The sequence below is a fragment of the Anas platyrhynchos genome, chromosome 9 (genome assembly GCF_047663525.1).
Source record: "Anas platyrhynchos isolate ZD024472 breed Pekin duck chromosome 9, IASCAAS_PekinDuck_T2T, whole genome shotgun sequence".
NCBI classification, from domain to species: Eukaryota; Metazoa; Chordata; class Aves; order Anseriformes; family Anatidae; genus Anas; species Anas platyrhynchos.
The window spans coordinates 6,271,692-6,295,329 of record NC_092595.1 but is presented as its reverse complement, the minus strand read 5'-3'; the positions used below and the strand labels follow the sequence as shown (position 1 = coordinate 6,295,329).

The following is a 23,638-nucleotide window of genomic DNA, read 5'->3' as shown; positions in this document are numbered from 1 at the left end:
CACTAAGAGTGTGAGAAAACCTCTGTCCTCTTCACTTCACTACTCCATCACACACCACCTTCTCTGAAGCAAAGCTAGAAATGGAGACTTAGCTTTCACACCTTGAGCAGACTAAAAATTCACTTCCCCCTACCTGTGAGCAGCACAGAGACATGGCTGTACCCGGTGTTTCTGTTCTCGCAGGCAGGCTGCTGTGCCACGCCGGGGTGGGAGCCTCCATACACGTCAAGTCTTCGATGTGCTGGCAATCCTGGCTCAAAGCCTCCAGATGAATGAAGGACAAGAGCTTACTCATGGGACTACGTACAAAATAAAAATGTACGGCTACCAATGGCTGATAAGCTCTCTATACTCACTTCTCCACCCAAACATCAATCTGTGCAGATTACGTAACTGGAAGCACAGTTAAAGACCATGGCACAGCCTTCTGTGCATCTGGGCTGAACTGTGGCACTACGAGTGCAGGGGTGGAAAGGAAGGAAATAGATCACAGCAAGCAAAACTACCAAGAACAACATATCACTGTTAAATTAATGGAATTTGGGAGGATCATGAAAGTTCCTGAAGTTTTTGCCTCTTTATAGTAGCATACTTCTAATTTACTTTGTTTATATTAATAAACATTGGATTACACAAGTAGTAGTCTAGTTGAAAATGCACGAAAGCTCAATAAATCTGTCTCTAATTATTATGATTAATGATTAGCTTCTCAAATTAACAACCTAAATCAACTGGTATAGAAAGAAGGGTATTTTTTCTTAGTAAAGAGGGTCTTCAGTCTTTTTTAGTTAATGAAATCCTGAGTAGTCCATTCAGTACTATTACATTCTAATTCACCATAACTACCTATTTACATAGATTTGCATAGATTATGCTGCTACCAACTATTTATTTGAGATTAATCACGTTTAAATTGCACTTTACTCTAGTCTCATGCTTAGTTTAATAATGTAGAAATGGACCTTCAAGAGTTGAGTGCTACCTGTGGCCCTATTGTTTTTCTCACTGCATCTTGAGCATATATTTTATGGTTTCCTCTATTGCTACTCCTATTATCCACCAATACTCATTTTTAAAGGACAAGTTCTCCATTTAATATCAAAAGATGAGTTAAAAAAAAAAAAGACTCCTAACATTTCAAAGATATATCACCAAATTAAGTATACATTAGCTAAAACACAGAAATTGTAATTCCCCATTACTTCTGTGATTACTACCCCTACGTCTGTTATTTTGCAGTGATTTTAAAGAATATTAGAGAAAGCTGATCACACAAACTAATTTAATTATATAATTTGCAAGCAAGAAAGACTATAAGAGTAGTCTTATCAAATCCACAAGGGAAGTATAAAATATTTTTAGCTTTAACAACCTTAGATTTGATTTATAGATTTGCAGTTTTACCAAACAATGTCTGAAAACAATTGCCAAGTCTGAGCTAAAGCCAACTCACAAACACAATTGGAATGAACTAATGGAAAATAAGATCTTCGCTCATCCTTACCATTCTCAAAACCCTAAAAAAGCTTCACCCACAGCTTGAACAAGGCATCTACTTTAAGGACTAAATCTACTCCATTATTTTGCAAAGAGGCAGTCGATGTACTCCACAGGCATCAAGATGCAATAACATGGGCTGAGAGGAAAAGAAAGCCCTTCAATAATGCTGAAATGAATGGCAGTTTCCTTTGGTGTCTAAACTGAAACTGTGGCATCTGCTCTTCTACATAAGGTTTGATAGCTCTAGCTCAGCATACCTTCACTAGCAGTGGTTTTCTCCAAGATCTCTAATCAGTAAAACTTTTATTCACCACCCCCCAAACTAAAAACAGCCCTGCATGATCATAATGAGAAAGCTCCCCACAGCTGCAGTGAGTCTTAGGGATTGCTCATTAAGAATTAGCCTTTGACATTTATTAATATGGTCAATGCTATAGGGAAGAAACACGTATCTCAAGACTTGCAGAGGGCACTGACGTCTCTTCTCGTTTGCCATCTCCATTGTCCACTCCTAGGGTGGCTTGAAAACTATGTAATGTGCTTCTACTGCAAGTAACCAGAGCAATGCCCTTGCTTTTTTGCTCTTTCCTTTGGCATTATAATGTGTAATAGTTGTAGTATTTGGTCTTCTACTATAGGTCTCGCATTTGTACTGCGAGTTTTTTGTGGTCTATATGTGGGGTCATGCTGAGTGTTTTTTCAGCAGATCCTCCAGGACTTACTGCCTATAGCATTCCTCCATACCATTATACCAAGTTAGATTCCACTTATATGGTGTTCCCTGTAAATCTTACTTCCTTATTGGCAATAAATTAAATGTAATATTATTTGTATTAAAAAAGTCCCTCTGACACAGGATTGAAGAGAAAATATAATTTTCATTTTCAAATATGGATTGAAAAGCTAACAGAACCTACAAGAGCATTGGTGGAAAACTTGCTTCCACTTGAAAATTCCCCTTACAAATTTCAAATTACATACCCAGTTTAGACAAGTTTACGTTCAGTACTTCTGTCATCATCTGAGTTAATAACATGCATTTTTTAGTACATGTGGATAACCAAGACAGCGAAGATTAAAAGAGAAAGTCGATAGCTAAAACAACTGGTTTGGCAGCCGCATGGGAGAAACAGGAGTGGTTTAACCACCAAATTCTCACACATCAGTCTGGGAATGCCCTGCAGAGGACTAACTAGGACACACTACTGGCAGATGTGTGGGAAACCTGAGTCTAACAGTGTTTCAACATGAGAGGTACATTTGAATACTCTTCAAAGTCATTGTGAAAGTTATGACAAACCCACTGGAATCTGTTTGGAAGTTATTGGGAAACGGCAAATTACTCATAGCTGCATGGTTTTGCTTCTGTTGTCATTGCTTGAAACACTAGAACTATTAAGTACCATCAAAAAAATCTCAAAAACTTTTTGAGATTATAAAAACTTCCCAAATCCGCTATTTCACAGTGATCATCTCCCTGGTTTTGAAACGTGAAGATGAGAAGTGAGAAAACCTCCTAAGAATTGCACCATCTCCAGAACCAGAAAAAGAAACATATCCTAAAATTCAAAATGACTCGATATTGTGTTTTACAGGTTCCTGAGTTGCAGCTGGGAGGGACAGGGACATTGCTGCTAGTATTGGAAAGCATCCAACATATAATGCTATAATTAAGCTGCATGTAACTGGCTCAGATATTTCACTCTCATATGTTCCGAACAACTCATTCAACAGAATGTAACTCTTTTACAGAATGTAACACTTTTTCTGTGGGGAAAGAGGTAAAAAGGAAAGTGCAAATTTTAACTAAATGTAATTGGTCTTTACTTTACTTTTTCCAAAGCTATGGTTTTCTTTCCCTTTCTGTAACAGCAAAACCTGGAAGAAAATTTTAATCACTTCTGTGACACTTCTACTAGTCTTTTTATTTACTTATCCTGAACTGGTAAGAAATTCACATCACACTGAAGGGATAAAACTACTTGAATTTCATCCACTTTCAAGTCTCAACAAGAAATTTCATACAACTCTACCCATTTGAAGTGACCTTGCAAAGTCTCAAGTCCTATTGATATATTTCTTAGCTTAAAATGAACTGGCAATAATAGTCCCCCTCTCAGATGCCCTGAAGACAAATAATAATAATAATTTGTTCCTGTGCACATACAAGATAAACATAATTTGTGAAAGCATTCATGAGCACAAGATTTCCCAAGGCTTCATATGACACAAGTTCATAAAACATTTAAGCCTGGTAGTGTGTGTGTGTATATATATATAATATTTAATATATAAAATATATTTTATTTTTTACATCAAAACCATTCACCTTTCTTCTGTTACTGTGAATTTTCATTAAGTGAACAATATTTAAAAGTACAAATAACAGCTTTAGCAGTAGCTGACGAGGTAAAAGTGATCTCAAGTTAGAAGTAATCTCTCCATTTGCTCTGTTAAGGCTTTTGTGCTAATGACACGTTGAGAAGAAAAGGATATATAGGGATATATATCCCTTCACTTTCTGATGTCTTGTAGGGGGAAAAAATAAAGGAGGAAAGTGATGGGGAGTGAGAGGGAGAAACATTTCCTGTGCATCTCTAATTACAAGCATCACTATCCTCAAACAGAGGTTTAATTGGCCTGATTCTTATTTTAGCCTAGTCAGTTCACTCGTATTTAACAATTACTGAAAGACATTACACTGTTGGTCTTGAAATTATTTTTAGACACCATTACAAGTCTGGCCTTAGCAAAAATTCTTAATTCAATTTGTCATGAACAGAGCAATGAGCATATTCAAGAAAGAAAGGCTCAGCAGTGACAAAAACAGAAGGAAAAGCAAAAGCTTGTCAAGCCAGACTAAAACCAAAAGTTCATACAACACTGCCGACAATGAGAAGATGCTCGGTGAGTGCTGCTCTGGCTGTTCAGATCTGATATGTCTCTCCAGCAATATTGAGCCTCCTGTGCACCGATTAGAAGAAGCTGACCTACCACTGACTGTTTTCTAGGTTACTCCTCTACAGCAGTGGATAAATCCAAAAGGACAGCACCAAACAGCAACATTATAAACCAATAGGAGAACTAAGAAATAACATGGCTTGTGAAGTATCAGGTACAGCCAACACAAACCAGGAGAAAATTAAATGTAGAAATGAAAACTTCCTCCTAAATGCAACAATACCAACCTTCCAGAATTAAGGCACAAACAAGCTATTCTAGAGAAGTTCTGACTGCTACAGAAAGCAAACCAGACTATACACACACAAATCTTACCACAATCTACACAACAATGATAACCTCTGTCAAATGGCAAAAGATGGAAGATTGAAGCAGAATAAATATAAAAGCATAAATATAAGTATCGGAAAGCACAACACTCTACACAGCATACTGAAATGCTATACTTCACAAGAGTATTGGAAAAATGCTTATTTTGGTAAAAGCCTTGTGTGCTGTAAAATGTTGCTATAATGGACATTAGTAGAATTGAATGCTATAAAGCTAAAAATTTCCAACAGAGGCAGTCTTTTGGTTCAAACTTGATTCAATACATTATTAAAAACATTTGCAAAACTTAGCTTGCTGTTCTTGCAGTTAGTAATAAAATCTGTAGGCAAATGAAAAACATGTATATGCGATTGGTAAGAAAAAAGTTTCACTGTTATGCTTCTGGAGAGTTTTATGGTGGTGGTTGTTTTCTGTTGTTGTTTTTGCTTGCTTGCTTTGTTTTGTTTTTAATTATTATTTTTAAGTGAATTTAAAACAACTTTAGAACTACAGAGGACATCTTGAATCCCATGAAAACAGTCAGACCTTCCAAAAGATGACTAAGTAAGCAAAAATATATATGATATCAAAAAAGCTTTCATTGCAACAATTGCAACTTTGCAGTGGGGATTCTTTCCAAAGAAGAATTAAAATACAAACAAAATAAATTAAAATAAATTAAATATAAATATAAAAATAAATTAAAATAAATTAAAATACAAAAAAAAAAACAACTTTCCAGTTCTGGGAAGTATTGTTCCAGTATTGTTTTAGTTTTGAGATAAAGCTCCTGAGGAGATTTATAAAAACTGGACAAAAAAAGAAAAAGATAAAATTTATCTCTCCAAAGACTCGCCACATTCAGTGTCAAGGCAGGTTACAATTTAAATTCAGAGTTCCTGTTTAATTCACCATTCGATTTCATCTCTAGAATGGCAAAGTAATTATCTCTAAAACCTGAATTCACCACAACTACATGGAAGTTGGACCAATTTCTCAGTGATGAGTGGATGAAAGATGTAAATACAGTAAATTAAATTCAGGTCTGCATACAGTTATAGTACTACTGATCCTATCTCTATGTAAGTGTCTTAGAATGAGATCTTAGGATGCAAAAACACCGCAAACTTTTGAAGTGTGTTTTACTTGATAAAACTGATAGTTTTTGTTTGTGTGTGTTTTTTTTTTTTTTAAATGCAGTTTGCTACTTTCCCTCTATATAGTTATCAACAAGCCTTTTTATTTCATGTTTATTTTTACTGATAAAATCATATATTTGTATTTTTATTCCTTCAGTTAATGGCATTTCACATGCTTCAAAGTGATAAATAAAAAACCCTGACTTTTCTAAACCTAGTGGTTATCTCTTAATTTGTGCAAATAAAACAACCAAGAGTACTATTGCATTCTGCACAAAATTCCCCTGAAGTTTAACGGGGAGATTTTTAACCACCATACTTGCAAAGGCACTGCTTGGTCTCTTCGTGAAGGAGGTAGCTGAAATGACAGCATTCTCAAAGTACAAGGGACACATCTCTGCCCAAAACACAGGCTTGTCAATACTGTTAACTGTGTGCACAAAGAGGCTTTATTTGAGGGATGTGTGTTCAAGGGAGAAGGGAGGACAACGGAAGGGGAAAAAAAAAAGGCAAATCAAACACAGAGAAGCAGAGTCAAGGATACAGCCAGAATCAGCCTACAAAGAAAGTGTGTTTTGATTGAGTACACTGAACAATGTTTTGAACTGTAAGCAAATACATACTGCTTACATTCTCAAAAAAAAGATTACATATTTATTACATAAATGAGACATCTCACAGGATTTAAAAATTACTCCTTTTAGAAAAAACTCAGATTTTGGATAGATTTTTGACCAAAACCAGATGAAAACTTTTACTCGGACTTTGTTGCATAGGAATTTTCTGAAAATTATTATTTTTTTTAAAATTAAAAAAGTCAAAATTTCTAAACAAATAAACAGGCAAAGATGCATGAATCTCTAAGCAAGACAAGAAAAGCTAGAAACTATATTACACTTTACAATTAATCATTAATACAGAGTAGCATTTAATACACTTCCTTTGATGTTTGGCGGTATGGGAAAATACAAGTGATTGAAAGCCTCAGGTAATGGCAACTAGCAGGCGGTTTAGCCCGAGGAGCTGGAATCAGGAAGACTTAACTATTTTCATTATTATTTCTTTGTAAAAGATCAGAAGACAACGTCTTAAGTTAACACAATGCAACTTCAAAGTACAGGTACGGATATGCTGAGAAGGAAAAACACCATGAAGCAGCTGAGCGATCGACAATAGGGCAGCACCTTTAAAACAATACCAGGCTGGAGCCCAGTTGGGATGACACTTACAGGAAAGCTCTCAGGAGGCATTCAAAGATAGTTAAGCCCAAAAACTTAAAGGTAATGTAATTATTTTAATCACATGCATAATACGTGTACAGTACATTCCTGTACACGAATGGAAAATACCTAAGATTTTTACACCACCTTCACTGATGCGTATTCTAAAACAGAATGAATGTTTGTGACCAATACATACAATTTAAAATAATTCTATAATTTTGAAAATTAATTGAGGGAGTTCTTCCTATGAAATGACTTAGAAAAGACATTACTGAGGACAGACTTGCTCTGGAAAGCATAGTTATGTTCCTCCAGAACACTGAGCTACCGCATGGATGACAAAATAGCTCCCAGGTACTGAGGGAACCAATGTGACAGAATTTCCAAGGAGGCTTTACTGTAGTTTTTATGAACCATTTCATTAATATTTATCTTTGTCTCAAGTCTGACAACCACTGTTATTTTCTCAGCTTCTGGTTTCAAGGAAAATTCTTTAAAACAGTACCAGGTTTGAAAATAATCCTGTACAGGCTGTGATGTGTCAAATTAAAACAAATACTTTTTTGTACTTCTATTCTCTGTATCATTTTCACATTTAAAGAGAAGAACTTCACTTTCAAGCAGCAGAAGTCTGAGGGATTGAGCGGTTCTTGACTTTCCCGTCAACTTTTTGCTGGTAGCAGAAGTGCTGTCTCAGCCCAGCAACAAGCGCGCAGTGCCCAAATCTAAGGGCAACATCAGAAGGTTAAGTTGAATGCTTAAATATTTCATTAAATTAGCTTCTTGCTGCTTGCAGGCATTTCTTTCAGCTGCACTGTCACCGAAATTTAGAAGTCGTAATATCAATACTTATGTAATTTTAATGTGACTGATGAGACGAACAAATTTACTTCCCTGTCCCCGCGCGGCCTTCTCCCCTCACGCGCAGGCCTGTCAGCCAGGAGCGCCCCGACTCAGCCACCCTACCTGGGGCTGCTGCAGCAGCTCCCGAGGAAGCACATTTACCAGAAGTGAAGCTGGCAGGGAATGTGGTCAAAAACGGATTCAGAGGCTGATCAGATATTCTTTTTTATGTCTTTCCTCTGGGGTGCAGTAACCCAGCAGCAGTCAGTCATCTTTATATATGGTTTTCAAGTATGCAATAGCAGAAAAACCAACAACCACCAAACAAAAAAATGCTACGCAACCCACACCATGCAGTGACGAGATGGATTTCAAATAGCTACTTGCCATCTGGATTAAATTTGTCCTTTATAAGTTTGAAAAAGCATTTAATTCAGTGAATGCTTGCAGTAATTACTAGCATGACTTACCTGGGCCTGAATGCCCTGAGAGCATCCAGCCCTTCTGATTTCACTGCACTGCTGGGCCACTGGCTATAGCTGGGGGTGCTGAGCACAATACAAACCAAACCAAAAAAGCAAAATACTTCCTGAAGGAAGACAACCTGTATGTTAGTTTAGTCCCGATTGCTAACCCAGGAAAACACCTGCCAGCCCACCAAAAGTAAACATCCAGCTAGCTGTTCCTATCTAGCTCATGACAGTTCAAATGCTCTGCAAGTAATGTGGCCTTTGTATGAAGAAGTCTGCTCTAATACTAAAGTGTAGTTATATATAAGCCCAGTGTGAAATTGAAGAGAAATACCAGGACACAATGGGGATGAAAAGTGACAGAGAACCTTTAAAAATAAATGCAGATTTCTCCATCCAAAACAAATAACAAAATGGATCAAATACATTTCAAAAAAAAAAAAAAAAAAACAAAAAACCCTACCAAGCAACAATGACTTGTACAAGACAAGCACAAAGAAGAGTACAAAAACCTGAACCAATCTTACTGCCTGTGTTCTGCAGATAGAATCTGAAACGCTTCAGGATTCCTCTGCGAGCAGATTAGGAATTACTCTGTTTTGTGAGGCTCCCTGCTAGTTCTACTATCAATCTCTTCTTTCGCCTCTTTGTATTTTTCCTCTCTCCTTCCTAGTAGAGTTAGCTACCTAACTACACATAGCCAAGGCACACAAAATCACAATAGCACCACAGTAGGCCAGCGATACTTTTTCATGATGTTGTCTATAAAAGTGGAGTCCCTTTTATTCACAATGACACTAAAAAGCAAACCAGCCTTTGGTTTACTCTCTTAGCAGTACTTTTCATTATAACTTCTTAAGTGCTGGCTGATGCTATTGGCTTTAAAGATCCCGTTCCCCACGTTGTCTCCGTGCAGTTTATGTCTGCTTTGGATTACACTGATTTACTAATAGACTGAAACACTGGATTATACACTCTGCTGGATACTTTCAACATTAAGCAGGGTAATTGATAAAGAGACTGTGCCTGTTGGGCTGATTTTTCTAGGATCTGTTCTTTTCTAGGAACGTACATCAATTCAAGTCAGCCCACATAAAGAAAGAAAATAAAAGAAACAGGGGAAAAAGCCATTCTGAAATGGCTGTTTGCTGCTGCAGAAAGGCAGGAGGAAGCAGCAGCAGGAGTAGGGACGTGACTGGCAGCAGAGACCTCGTCCATGCTCACTGCCGTGCTGTCAGTGGGAATGCTCAGGTAACATCCACTGCAGCCAAGCACAGGTGCCCAGCACTGCTCCCAAGGAAACAGGAAAGAGCAAGCGCCCTATCCATCATAGCCATGGGAAGAGGGGTTATCTTCCATCCTGTTGAACATACATCTGTTATCAATCAATAGCTGTTAGAATTTGTGCCCCTTCTCCTTCCATTTCTACAAGAGCTGGTAAATTTCCTATAACTGAAATAACACAATCTTCCAACCAGAGAAGTGAAACTTTTTTTTTTTTTTTTTTGGCAGGCAGATGTTTGACAATTGATCAGAACAGCCTGAGCAAAGGAGACAGAGCAAGTAAGAAATAAAGAAGCACATGCTATGTCAGAACAGCAATGTAAATAGTTCATTGCTCCACCTGCTGTTGGGATCCTTTTCCTGAGCAAACCACGAGCTTGCTCTCACTACTGCTAAACACAAAAACATGCACCTACAGACAGCCTCACCACATAAATCCATTTTATTAAAAAGTCTGGACTGAGAATGCACAAAACAGAAGGCAAGTCAGAAGGAGACAGAACAGCGATTTACTGCTCTAGTCTGTTTTCATTAGGACCTGGAAGTATAAAAGAACAACGAGCAAGGATTGCCACACAGGCTTGCATGCGTCTTTGAAGATCTGTATTGTCTGGAGAATAATAAAAAATAAAAATCTATGCCACAACGCAACTATTTCTTACTTGGATCAGTATTTAAACAACGAATTGCTGTTCCTACTGGAAGGCCATATTTGGGTTATTCCTATAAATTTTGCATGGGAAAAACTAAAACTGCAGCCTGACTGCTTTTCTTCTAACCCCTCTAAATTCTCCTTGGCAGCGCGTGGGTTCACCTGACTAACACATAATTGCGGGCTGGGGGGCGGATGTTTGCTGAGCACGCACGATGCTGCGCATCAGCACAGGCCACCGACGCCGTCTGACGCATGCTTCCACCTGCAACCTGGTCAAAAGGACCGCAGAACAAAAAGGAAAAGGATGCGTGTCACCAGGCGATTGCTCTTCCAACCTTCTTTGTGGCACACACGGTACCACCTCGCTCAGGATGCTCCTATCCTCTGCATTGGCCAATTATCCTCTTTAAGCACTCTCACAGATCAAACACATTAAATTCCTGTGGTCAAAGGTGTGGGTTTAGGTGAGCAGTAGTAGTAACTTCAATAGTCAAATTATATGTTCAACTGCGGCTAATAAAGTCTGCATTTCATTAATCTTTTCAGTAGGCCACCTGTAACTGAATGTTTGATTAGAAAGGAGCTGGGCTTCACGTTGTAGTAGGAAGGTATTAATATAAATAGGTGATATACTGTAAGATGTACTGTAAAACTGCATCTGAATGTAACAGCTGAGGCACTGATAGCCATTAAACAGTGGAAAGGCAACAGGGTGTCTGAATTTTCAGCAGTTAAAGAGGAGATTCTGAATTTAATACTGCATTTTGGCCTTCTAAGTGATATATCCTTTTACACTAAAATCTCCTTTAAATTATCACCCACAGTTATTTCTCTTCAGAAAGCCATTTACTTTGCATAGCCATGCCGACAGTTTATTAAGCATATGTGCTAAATATCCTAACAGTTATTGCTCCCTGTCCATCAAGTTTCTTGGGCTTCCATTACCAACAAAACCTCTCTGAATGCGGTATGTACCCCTCAATATCAGCAATATACAGACATTAACACAAATAACACCACAGTTGCAGCTAAAAGCAGTCTTCCCTTCCTTCCAAGGGCTGCACAGCCCTATCTCGATCTCCACTTAGCTCTATGTTTTTAGCCAGTGATTTGGAGGTATGATAACTGTTAAAATCCCAGGACCATATGCAATTAGAAGTCCAGTTACACACTGGATTAATGACACATAGACCTGTTTGTCTCAGCTTTTAAAATTAAACTGATGATTAAAGACTGATGTCAAACTCCACATATGTGCATCACAACTCTCAAACATAAGTCTGCAATAGCTATCAGTCTACAAGAGCTTATTCTAAACCACTTGATTCTTGCATTCACAGCACACAGCACCCTGAATTCAGGGTCAGATTCTTGTCTCCATATGCATATGGTATGGTGAGCAAAAAGGCCTCAGCTTTCTATGTCTTTTGGAAAGCTATTACAGGTGTGCCTTATTAACACAAGTTCTTCAGCTATTTTTAAACGTATCTCAACAATATAAAATGATCAGACATAGAATGTCAGCCTGTCAGTAAGTTAATACTACTGGATTATTCCCATTTTCCAATTACTAATACATAAAATGCATTTCCAGGAATATCACTCCAGAATCAGAACATGCCCTTGCTGTTACTCTCTGTTTTTTCTCTTTATAAAGAGAAAAACAGAAGCATACATACTTTATTTTATCTGAACCTAACTAGGAGCCGATTCAGACATTACTAACATCCCTTTTTCAGTACATTATATTCAAGCAAAATCAACTTTTCCTGTGCTTTAGCCTTCATAAACACTGTGGCTCCACCTCAAATAGTGTTTTTGTTAGAAAACACTACTCTTACAGTTAAGGATGAAAGAACACAGTTAATGGTAAATTCTCTGAAATCCTGCCCACTTCCAATATTACTAAGTATCTCTTCCTCCAGTTTCATATTCTTAATTATAAAAAATGACTTTCAAAAACAAAGTTATTTTTCCTAGAATTTGTTCTAGTATATGTCGCCAACAAACATCTCAAATTTATTTTTCCTGTTTGTCAGAAACAGCCCAGATTCTCATTGTGGTTTAAAAGCACAGATACTCATCTGCATTCTCTTATAATTGCCATCTTTTTCAATTTGCTGTCATGATTATCATGTCTCTGGCTAATAGCCTGATTTTTTTTTATTATTATTATTTTTATTTTTTACATACTAGAAGCCAAGAAAAATCTGCCTGACCCAAAGAACTTCCAGGCACTTCAGTAGTTATGGCCTGCCTATGAAGGGAAAACAAACCACACGTTCCCTTACAGTGTAAGGTACTGTATACGATTTGGAGAGAGATGTATCTGTTACTCCTTCTCTTTGCTATCACAGCACCTTGTCATCAGGCATGGAAACACCTTCCCTTTCCATCCATCCCTCCACCCACGTGTTTTATATTTAGCACCTCAGTGCACGATCGTTCTGCCACATTTTCAGTGGCAGTGGGTTTGTTCCACCTGTCTTTCCTTTGATTCTGTGAATTATTGAAATGCCAATTAAGTACACACAAAAAATAGAATTTCTTTTTAAACTATATGTCTAAATCCTAATGTTTGACCAACTCTATTTTTCCCCTGACAGATCTCAAATAGACTTTACAATAAAGCAGAAAAGAAAAAAGGAAATACTTGATTTTAATTCCACCTTTTAGGTCAGACTCTTCTGAATAAGTTTTGCCATATACATGGCAAGGTTTCATTTAAAATCATACGTTCTGTTTAATAGGCTAAAAGTGCATATTCTGGACAGGCTCCAAATGTGTTTAAGATTGACAGCTATTAACAGCCTGGATCCTCCTGTTAGGGGCCGATATCATGAACAGTTTTCCAATAAAGCCTAGAGATTGTTCTTTGGAGGAATAATCACTGTTCATCCAAAAGACTGTAGATATTATGCAGGTGTCAACATTTGCCATGAACTGACAGGATTTATCTCCTCAAGAGAGGCTGCTAAAATTATAGAATAATTAAAGGTTCATGGCTTTTAATTAAGAGATTTTTAGAAGGAAACTGAGGAATGCTTAACAACAAAACAACTGGGGTAAGGAACATAGGGACTGAAAAGAAAGCAAACCATTGCTGTTAAGGAAGGACTAGAGAGGAAAAATCTGTTCTCATTGGGAGAGAAAGGATGTCATGAAAGTAAATTCTCTGGACAAATGTGTTTTAAAAGAGAAAGCAAACCATAATATATTTATAAAGATCCATATTTTATGAACGCATTTATCTCTCCACTCCGTTAATGCTATTTGGAAGTGCACACTACATGGCACGGAGATCTGGAATGTGCAGTTTTGAACTGTACATAATAAGCATTTACCACCTAAAACAACAAAACCTAAGAGCTGCAGGAAACACAGTTTTGTTTCTTCATCTGCCTGTATTAAAAAAAAAAAAAAAAAAAAAAAAAGCATACTGCCTGAAGTCCTACCCTCCATGGGAGAGCTCTCAGCATTATCCTCTTCTCACTTTTTCAAAAGTGAAGATGAAAATTGATGGGGCTGCATGAGGTCCCCTACTAGTAAAGTATTGCTTCTTATATGGTCTTCAATCTCAGTCTAAAATTCAAGCAATTCTGATTGCAACTAGCTTGAAGAGACACCAAAAGATAGTTAGATGAAGTGGAAAGCACCATGGGAATGGAAGCAAGTAACGTCAGATGAACATGGTTTTCACTTTTGTAAGATCTTCAGGGCTCCCATGCTCCAATTCTGAACACAGGTGGTTAGACTTGAAAGCGTGTCCAAAATGAGATTCTAGCAATCAGTGAGCTAGAAGGAATGAAGTGGGGGAGCTGTCCCGAGCTGGGACAAATAGCTTTCTTTCATCTGTGCAAGGTCTATACTCAAAGACGAAACAATCCTGTATAAAATACTACCTGCCTAATTTCAAAATATTTCTCCCTTTCTGTGTAGATGCACTTTGTAGACTATCTTGATCCTGTGTGTGGACCAACAAACCCAAAGCTCATGTAGTTCCATCTGTATCTTGTTTCTCAATTTAAAGTTCTTTTTTTCCTTCCTAATTCCTGATTTAGGCAGATTCAACAAATAGTTTAACGACCTGTAGCGCCAAGCCTTATTAGCGAAAGTCACTTTGCACTATTAAATACAGAACCCAGTAATGAAAATTTTCAAGCGCTTAAAAAATTTACTCATTAAAATTATTCAATAGCTGCAATTGCAGGAGTTTCCTAAAATAAAACTTAAAAAAAAAAAAAGAAAAAGAAAAAGAAAAAAGATAAAATTAAAAATGGCATGAATCTTGGCAATTGTAATTCAAATCTATAACAAATAATGAAATTCTACAACTGGTTTACTCATGACTAATTGGTAATTACTGTCACGGACTTAAATGAAGTTAATACATACTTATTTCTTTTCTTAACTAAGACTCTGACTCACTAGCAATAAAGCATCTGCTGCATCACGCAATTAAGATCTATTGAATAAAGAAGTTGTGTGTTCAGATTAGGCTAAATCTAATCCTCATTAGGTGCAGCTCTCCTGGTACCTACTCACCCGCAAGCACAGCGATGACTTCTGAGACATTAAGAGTACAACCAAGCAGAAGCTGCTCTCATGCCAAGCAATGGCACTTGGTGGGGCTGCTAGAGCTTAGTCAGAGCTTCTGGGGGCGGGAGGAAAGAAGCCAGCCCAAGCATCTGGTGCTGCTGTGGCCGAGCAGCCCTTACATCAGGCCAGGCAGCCATCAGTGCAATGGGTGCTCAATGAAATTGCTTGCAGAGCTCCCTGGGCCTCAGCTCAGCTGCATGCTTTGTGCCTAAGGAGAAGGCTTTAATCCTGCCTTGTAAGGTGAGGATGACCGACCCCGTGTCCACAGCAATGTTCACATCTCCATCTTCATTGCTAAAATGTACAACACAACTACATCTGTGTGCATAAATCAACTCCACTCCAATCACAGTAACTTTTTTCCTTCCATCTTCTCTACCATTTCCAACAAATTCCACAATGATATTCCAGCAGCAAAATCATGCTGTAACTTCTGCTTTTGCAAGCCCAAATCATAACAATCATCTTCTGCAAAGCCATTTTAAATTACCTGTTAAAACTACATGTTTAAACTGGAACACTAACAGGGTTGAAACAAACCCAGTATACCTTCACATATACTAACAGGGTTGAACCAAATCCAGTATACCTTCACACATAACTTTATTTCCTTACAGTTGTGCTATTTTAAAATCTGCAGGGCCAGAGTCTATTCTCAAATTCTAGGAGATGCGTGGGTATTTCTAAGAGCCTGTTTTGATATTTTGTAGGATTTTTATCTTCTTTTACCTAGAAAAAAAAAACACAGTTCACAATGTCTGGGTCTTTCCCCCCACCTCTCATCCCAGACAATGAAAAAGTTTATGCTTATAAAACACTAACATTGAAGATGAATTACACAAGACTTTCCTTCTTCATTTTAGATTACTCTCATCCCCTAATTTCCTCTGTTCCTGTTTTAGGCAGAAAATGACAATCTTGGCAGGCCAAACTCAGATGATTTTGCATTTTGGACAATTAACCCCAAGAGCCCAGGATGAAAAAAGACCTCCTTTCTAGTCCTTTGGATTTAGGAAGACTCAGCTGACTGCAGCTTACTTGCTTATAAAGACACTTTCAGTTCAATTTCCGGAAGACAAACCACCAGGAGAAGAAAGCCAGAAAGGTCTTTTTTAAGCACAGAGATAGTTGCTCAGAAAAGTGTACAAACAAAATCACTGGAGGGATAAAGACCTTGCTCTGAAGCTTTAGCATTTGTATATACACGTGCACCTGAACACTTCCGTGAATACATGAAGTTTACCTTGTTTATAAGGCACTGAAAACACTAGCAGAGAAAAAAAACAAATTGAAAAGCCTAGATCCAGACATACTTTGTGACTTTCTTCTGCAAAATAACATCTGCTCTGAATGGCAACAAGGCCTATCGTTCTGATCGTTAAAGGATTTAGAACCATTAAGGTATTTGCTGTTCTTACTGTTCTCATTTTTAGGCTTTAGCCTCTGATGTACTCGAGAAGAATCAATAGTCTTCTCTTCCCTAGTAAAATAATACCCACCTCCCTGTAGAAATGGCCTGGATTTTGCTGGAGTCACAAGCCATCACCATTTAAAAGCAGTCACAGAACATCCTGACCACAGCCAAACAGCACCAGGCTTTCATCCTGTAAATGTTGTTTCAGCCCCTTACAAACCATGTCCTGCTGGCCACCAGGAGTTGGCAAAGAGCTAGCTGGTTCTGCATAGAAAACAGCTGGCAACAATGTCTAGGTTTCATCTACTTGTAGCTGTAAAAGTGTGAGGTTAAATAAAGGGACTTTTATACGCACTCAGATGCTGTGTGTTCTCAGCACAGCACTGTATGGATGGAGGTAAGGATGCTCTGTCCATACAACTGTCTGTGCAGGTGACCAAATCCGCATTTTGTTTTAAGGAGCATACTTGACCAGGCAACACTGCCAGCATAAGCTGAAGATGAGAACTGTCCATTTCTGACGCTCCTCAGGGCACTCACCAGTCCTCACCCAGCCAGGTACAGCAACCACCACAGGGTCTCTGCCTTCAAAGCAGAACTGCTCAGTTCATCTTGCTCCAGGATTACCTGCAGAGCCCCAGATCAGTCGCCAGAGCCAGGAGATAAGACTAGCATATTTAGAGGAGCGGACAAACAAATCCACGGCATCGCTCAGGACTGAATAAAAGCAGTCAGTTTTCATGTTTGCACACAGGCTGGACTCATCTCCGCTCACAGACCCTTTGAAGACCCATCACCACCACCACAGCTGTCCTCCGGGAAGAGGTGACAGCATTCACGGGAGTACAAGCTTTATAAACTGATAAGCATGACCAGTCCTCCTTCCCCTTCTTTGGCTTCACTAGCAGGTCCAAAGAGGTTAATTTCTGCAGCTCAAGGGCAGCTCTAACCTATCTATTGACAATTTACAGATGTTTTGCTCACCTAATTTGTTCCACTGTTCACAAAAACATGCAGTTACCTTAGCAACTACTACATTACATTTTATCTCTAAGCTGCAGAGCTTTTTCTTTTCTAAAAACAAACCCCACAAGCCTACTGATACTGCATGTAATCTTTGATATTAGTTCTAGCCATTTCAGGAAACACAAAAATAGGCACCAGCATAATGAAAAATAGTCTCTTTTCTAAAGTCTATTTTAAGTCTCCCATTTACGAACAGATTTTCTTTGTAGATTTGTTTTATTCGACTCTTCTGTATGTTTGTTATTCTTCTATCGGTTACAATTTGCATAGAGGAAATTAGGAGGACAAGGAGGGAGAGTGGTTTTGATATAAGAATTTAGCTGGACTCTGGGCATAAGACATCAGAGAACATGTGTCCAAAATACCAGGAATCAATGAAATATCTGAAAATTGCTGCAAGAATAAACAAATGCCTTTACACCGCTGACTTCAAAGCTGATTATTGGTCTTGCTCAATGAACATCTACAAAGAAAACACATCTGTTTTTAAATAGCACATCAGAAGGATACTAAAAGTTTTTCTCGAGTGAAAGACTACTTCTATAAGCATAACTAGAAGAAAGTATAATTATTTTTGGAAAATGCATCCAGTAGCACTGCTTCCTGCACTATGTAAATTTGCATTTAATTGAAAGAAATTTGTCTTGGCAATTTTGAAAGGGATGCTGACATCATATGAAGTGACACGGTGACATGTCAATGAACCCTGAGTGACCTGGTACCTTCGCCACTGCCTGGTGCAGGATGTACCAGCCTCACAGCTAGGCATGGCTTCCACTTGAACTGTTCACGGGTTGCTACCTGATATTGCATTTCTTAACACCTTCGTCCATACAGCTTGCAGGCAGCTAGATCAACTGTACAAGGATTTAGCATCTGCCAGGGCAAAAGCCTGGCACCAGCACAGAAGACAGGGGAAAGAAAGGAGGAAAAAAAAAAAAATAGACAAGCTGGCAGCAGACTTCGTGCTTCCCAGCTTGGCAGCTGCATTGCATTGTTCAAGGTGGATGGGAGGTAAATGAATAGTTTGTACTTCCAAAGCAATACATCTGGGGACAAATTTTTGTTTACTAGTCAACAGAAAAATTGCGGCTTGATATTTTCTCAGATGTGCGAGAAACTACGAAGGTTTATTTCTAGGCAGTACCTGAAAAGTTAGAGAAACTGTTGAGTCCCCTGACTTCAGCAAGTTACTGATTCAAATCCATAGATCAATTTCAATTCTCAATTTCTAACAAATTATTTTAACTACCTTTGAAATTAGGAACAATCTGAAATCCTGTCTTGAGTTAATACTTTAATGAAATCATTTCTGAAAGTATCTTGTACAACGACTGTGTGATATCCTTTTATAGCTGTGAGACAATGTTTGATTTTCAGCTACCTGCTCTACAGTGCCCATTTGTGCATATTTGAATACACTAGAGAATCTGGGTTCTGCTTTTTGCAAAATTCAGATACTTTTCAAAGCCTAAATTTTCCCATCAAAGATGGCTAAAATAAAAAGCAGCTGGACAGGTTTCTTTCTGGGCTTTCTATTTGACAGGAAATTAAAATTTTTAATCAAAAAAGCACGGCATCATTTAGAAGCAATAAAACTTTGTAGGAAGCCATCAGTACAAAGTGCAATCTAAACTTAAAATTTTAATCACAGTTAATTAAAACGTTGGTAGGGAACTAATCTAGTATTCAATCAGTTATTTGTAATTAATCTGCCAGCAATTCAAACCGAGGATGGGCCTGGGCACTTGAATTCCAGCTCAGGGGGTTTCAGGTTATTGGTCCTTGAAGTTCTCCTCCTGATAGTCCAGACTCTTGTATAGGGAGCTTAGGCCAACTGGCACAAGTTTGGATTTTCTTTGTTACCCTCACATACCCTCACACAGTCCGCTGACTGGGAGCCTGCAGTTGCCAGGTCGAACACGCCTCTGCTGGAAATGAGACTTAAAGCTACTTCTGCTCCTTTCTACCTTCTCCCTACAAGCACCTGCCTATCTGAAGCTCAGCAGGACTCTGCTGTGAGCCTGTTTTCCCCATACAGCTAAAGAAAGCCACTGTAGCTGGCCAGAAACAATTATCTGCACAATTCAGCAAATAGGCTTTTCTGTAGCCTTCTGACTATTTCTGGAGCTTACACTTGAGTGATTTATTTTTTTTATTATTACTTTTTTTGAACAGCTATGACTGACCTTTCTATCCTGAATACATGCCTGGCTATACCCACTGCCCTATTCTGTCATTGAACACCACAATTTGCTCTGATCATAGATTTTAGAGGAACAAACAAGATTCCTGTCTGATGGTGTCTATTACAAGTGGTGTAATATGTTCTCTAACATTATCCACAAATTCACACTGACTGCACACAATGCTCTATCCTTACCACCAATATAAAACAGAGAAGGCAATAACACCACTTCATCCTTTTCAACAAGAAAGATACAAAATAAAACATAGATCATTACTTACGTACTTTCTGCATTAACATTTATTTAATTTACTGAAAAATTTAATGTAGTTAAAGGGTAATGAGAAATCCCAGTCATGCCAGTTCAGCATTAATGAGTTGGTACTTTGTTATGTTGCTTCTCCTGCACTGTCTACTAGACAGAGTAAACCTCCCCTGCCTCTCCGAAGCAGTGCTGTGGCTTGGATCAGCACCACTGAAAATGCTTCCATATTCCAGTTCAGTAACGGATGAATTTCAGTGTTGTAGGGAAAGACCCACAATGTGTGCAGCAATGAATTGTCTAGGCTTCACACAGATACAACCAGCGCGTGACATTAGTTAGAGGAAGATGTGAATTAATATGCTACTGCAATTTATGCCATTTATTTCCTTTACATAATGTGGTAACCATCCCATCCCATTAACATTCATAAAACAATTCATAGCTGTTTAATTTCTACATATTTATGAGCACTCATTTGAAATGAAAATTGTTTTATTATTGACACATTTTTCTATCTTGGCAAAAAAAGCAAAATTTTAAGCACCAAGGGCTAATGACTTCAATATTTTTTGCTGATATTAATCACATTTGGAATGCCACAAAAACGAGAAGACTTTTACCCAATTCCAAGATACAACGACCAAGTAATTAAGACACCTAACCCAAAACCAATAAATGATATTCCTAGCAGCAAATGCGGTGATGTAATTGTAGCAGTTTTAGTGCCTTATTGCCTTTGCCTATAAAAAGTATTTGAATAACCAAATAAAAACTAATGGCAGCCCCAGATGTTATCATAAACAGAAACAGTACTTTCATTTTAAAAGAAAACAGACATTTTCCTAGGTTCAGAATACAAGTTATGTTTTCTGTAATATCCACATTCACTTAATTTAGAGCATGCAGCTTACTTTATAGTCCTGCATACAAGATTGGAGATGTGTACCTGTCTACTGAAGAATTAGAACTGTAGAATCGTGTAGGTTGGAAAGACCTTCCAGATCACCAAGTCCAACCACCAAACAGGCCTACCCAGTCCCATTACTAAACAATTAGCCCTCTCAAATGACTGGAATTTACAAGCCACTATGAAACTTCAACAGACCCCAAAAGAGAGGGAAGAACTTTCCTCTGCATTACAAAGTAAGGACAAGGTTGCAAAAGCAAAATGATGAGATTTTCCCACAGCATGCTGGAAAGACACAAAAGGTACACGAGAGCCCTGACAGAGTAAATTACTTGCATTCATATTTTCGTTCATCTAATTATGTCCAGCATGATTTCTGGATGCAGTGGGTAAATCATTTCTGTTCTTCATTACGTGACTGACAAGAAGGGGACGTGACTTTGGAGCCAGCCTAACCCCCTGCTTCTTTCCAGGGAGCGTGGCTGAGAAGGAAAGGAAGAGGAGGCAGCGAGGCACCAACAACCACTTCAAATATAACATCAGTAATTCCGTGAACATTTTAAAGAATAGAAGAGTTACTTTCTCATTAACTTCTTTACTGGAAAGGCCAGCCCGCTCTCAAGATTTTAAAAACATAACTGGTGCTGATTGCCATTCACCTCCAGCATCAGTTCTGCAGCTGCATTTTGTTCTAATGCACTAGGCAGAGCCCAATAATCACAACAGGCCAGAAAAACAGTTAAAATCCAGCTCCCTTGCTCACAGTGCAGCAGAAAGCAGTCATCTGCAGGCTACCGTGATGTTTGTGTTGACAGTGTGCTCACACTCGTCCCAACCCCATCACACTCACAACTGGCATTGCTGAAGGAGCGCTCTGGGCAGGGCACTGCCGCTCACTCACCTGGGGAACAAGCCAACACCTCCAAAGCCCTATTAATTTTCTAACAATACACAGGGTTGTTGGTTGTTGTGTTTTGTGTGTTGTTTTTTTTTTCCCTCCACCCATTTGTTTGTACCGCTTATACCCGATTCTCCTGCCTACAATACGTATTTAGAAAGGAAACTCATCAAGGCAAGGATTGTTTTGTATTGGAGTAGCACCGTTTTTAATCATTACAATTTAATTAAAGGTTCTAAAACATACCATTATATTACTGTAGATGATCAAAATTTTCCAAATAGAGCATATGATAAAACTTCACTAAATGTGGTAACATACTGACATTTCCACCTCCAAAATTCCTAATACACTTTGAAGTTTCCACAACCGTTAGAGAGCTGGTAAAAAACAGATGACAGCAAGAAAAGTGAACGATGGCATTCTGCTGGCTTCAAATAAGCAGCCAGATTGTCAGAACAAGTCTGAAATATTCCAATCTCTAATCAATGACTTTAGAAAGTTGTCAATATAACAAATATTTTAATGCCAAATAGCAAAACAAGTAATTAAAGGGGATTCTTAGATATAAAATTATTACTGGGATCATCAAGAGAATAAATCTTTATTTTTGGACTAGTTGTGCTTCCTTTTCCTTCAAGAAAGAGGATCATTAACATTTAAATTGGAGTAAATTAGGCCCATTTCTACACAGCAAAGCAGGAAGCATGATCCAGCATCAAGCAAACTGGCAAATCAGGTCTGTTATCAGCACCTCCTGAATAAAAGTCTATGTAATACTGTGTACCCAGCACACAAAACATTTCTCAGGAGCAGAACAACCCATGGCGACCTTTGAACAGTCTCGCAGGTGTTTGAATAGCAGCAGCCTGGAGATGCTGGAGTTTGTGCTGGAGTTTGAACCAACTTTATACCCGCCATATGTACATCAGCTCTAATTACTTTTTAGTAGTCTTAACATATTCCTGCATTGTTACAGTTACATGAACAGGTTCATTACTTAGCAGTACACTTACTAGACACCATAATCCTAAATCTGACTGAAAACACAACTCAAGAAAAATCAGAGAAAGGCAAAAAGGGGAACAAAGACTTCACTTTCACAAATCTGAATGTTTCCAGGTCTGACTTGCAGCAGCCTGGACGAGGATGACTGCTGGGTTCTCCCGAAGGCACCTCTGAAGCGTAAGGGGGCAGAAACACAATTTCACAAGCAAAGACCTGACAAAGCACAAACTCTGGGCCTTAATGCACTGATGAATTGCTAAAATGAAAACAGATCACTGATAACCCAGTTAGGTTCCAAGCATGTCACTTCAGACTCTGCTAAAAAAAACAAACAAACAAAAAAAAAACCAACAACTTTAGACCACATATTTGCCCTTCCTACAGGGACACACCACTCAGCTGTGATTCAGTGCAGCTTCACCACTTTAATCTAAGTTATCACATTAATGTTGAGCCATAGCCGAAGGTTGGGTCCCTGTGGTGCCATTTCTTCCACGAGCACTTAAAAGAACATCTTCGGTGGATTAGCTTTCTGTTTCTTAACATGAAGAGAGAAAAAAAAAAAAACATTTTGCTCCAGAAAAGGATTTTAAAATACTGCTATTTTTGTCCTCTTTGCTCTTATGATCTTCCCATTCCCTAATTTACACTGTTGTTATTGTGTCAAAGCAAAACATGCAAGATACAAGTTGTATGCCAACTGCAGCCAGGCTCCTAATGACTAACACTTCAGAGCCCTAATGAGTGTTTAATGGTTCCTAATGCATGCAGTGCACAATAATCATTTTTATAATTGGGTTCTGAAGTTCATAGCTCTTCCTTCGTCCTCTGAACACAACACACAGTCAAATTGGCTCAAAAGTTAGGACTGAAAGGGCACAGCAACATCACTAGCAGAGAGATTTAATACATTTCAAACTTCAAATGGCGTTGAGGGTTTGCTACTAAC

General features: G+C 38.3%; 1 protein-coding gene across 18 annotated transcripts in view; it reads right to left on the bottom strand.

Moving 5' to 3' along the window:
- Positions 1–23,638, bottom strand: part of NAALADL2 (N-acetylated alpha-linked acidic dipeptidase like 2) — a 432,007-nt gene that overhangs the window by 283,077 nt on the left and 125,292 nt on the right. The window contains exon 1 of one of the 18 annotated variants that reach the window (XM_038183559.2): positions 134–252. The exons of the other annotated variants lie outside the window; for them this stretch is intronic. The gene's annotated coding sequence lies outside the window, so the exon portion shown is untranslated. Of the gene's footprint in view, positions 1–133; positions 253–23,638 lie in introns of those variants that run through there. 18 annotated transcript variants of the gene reach the window in all.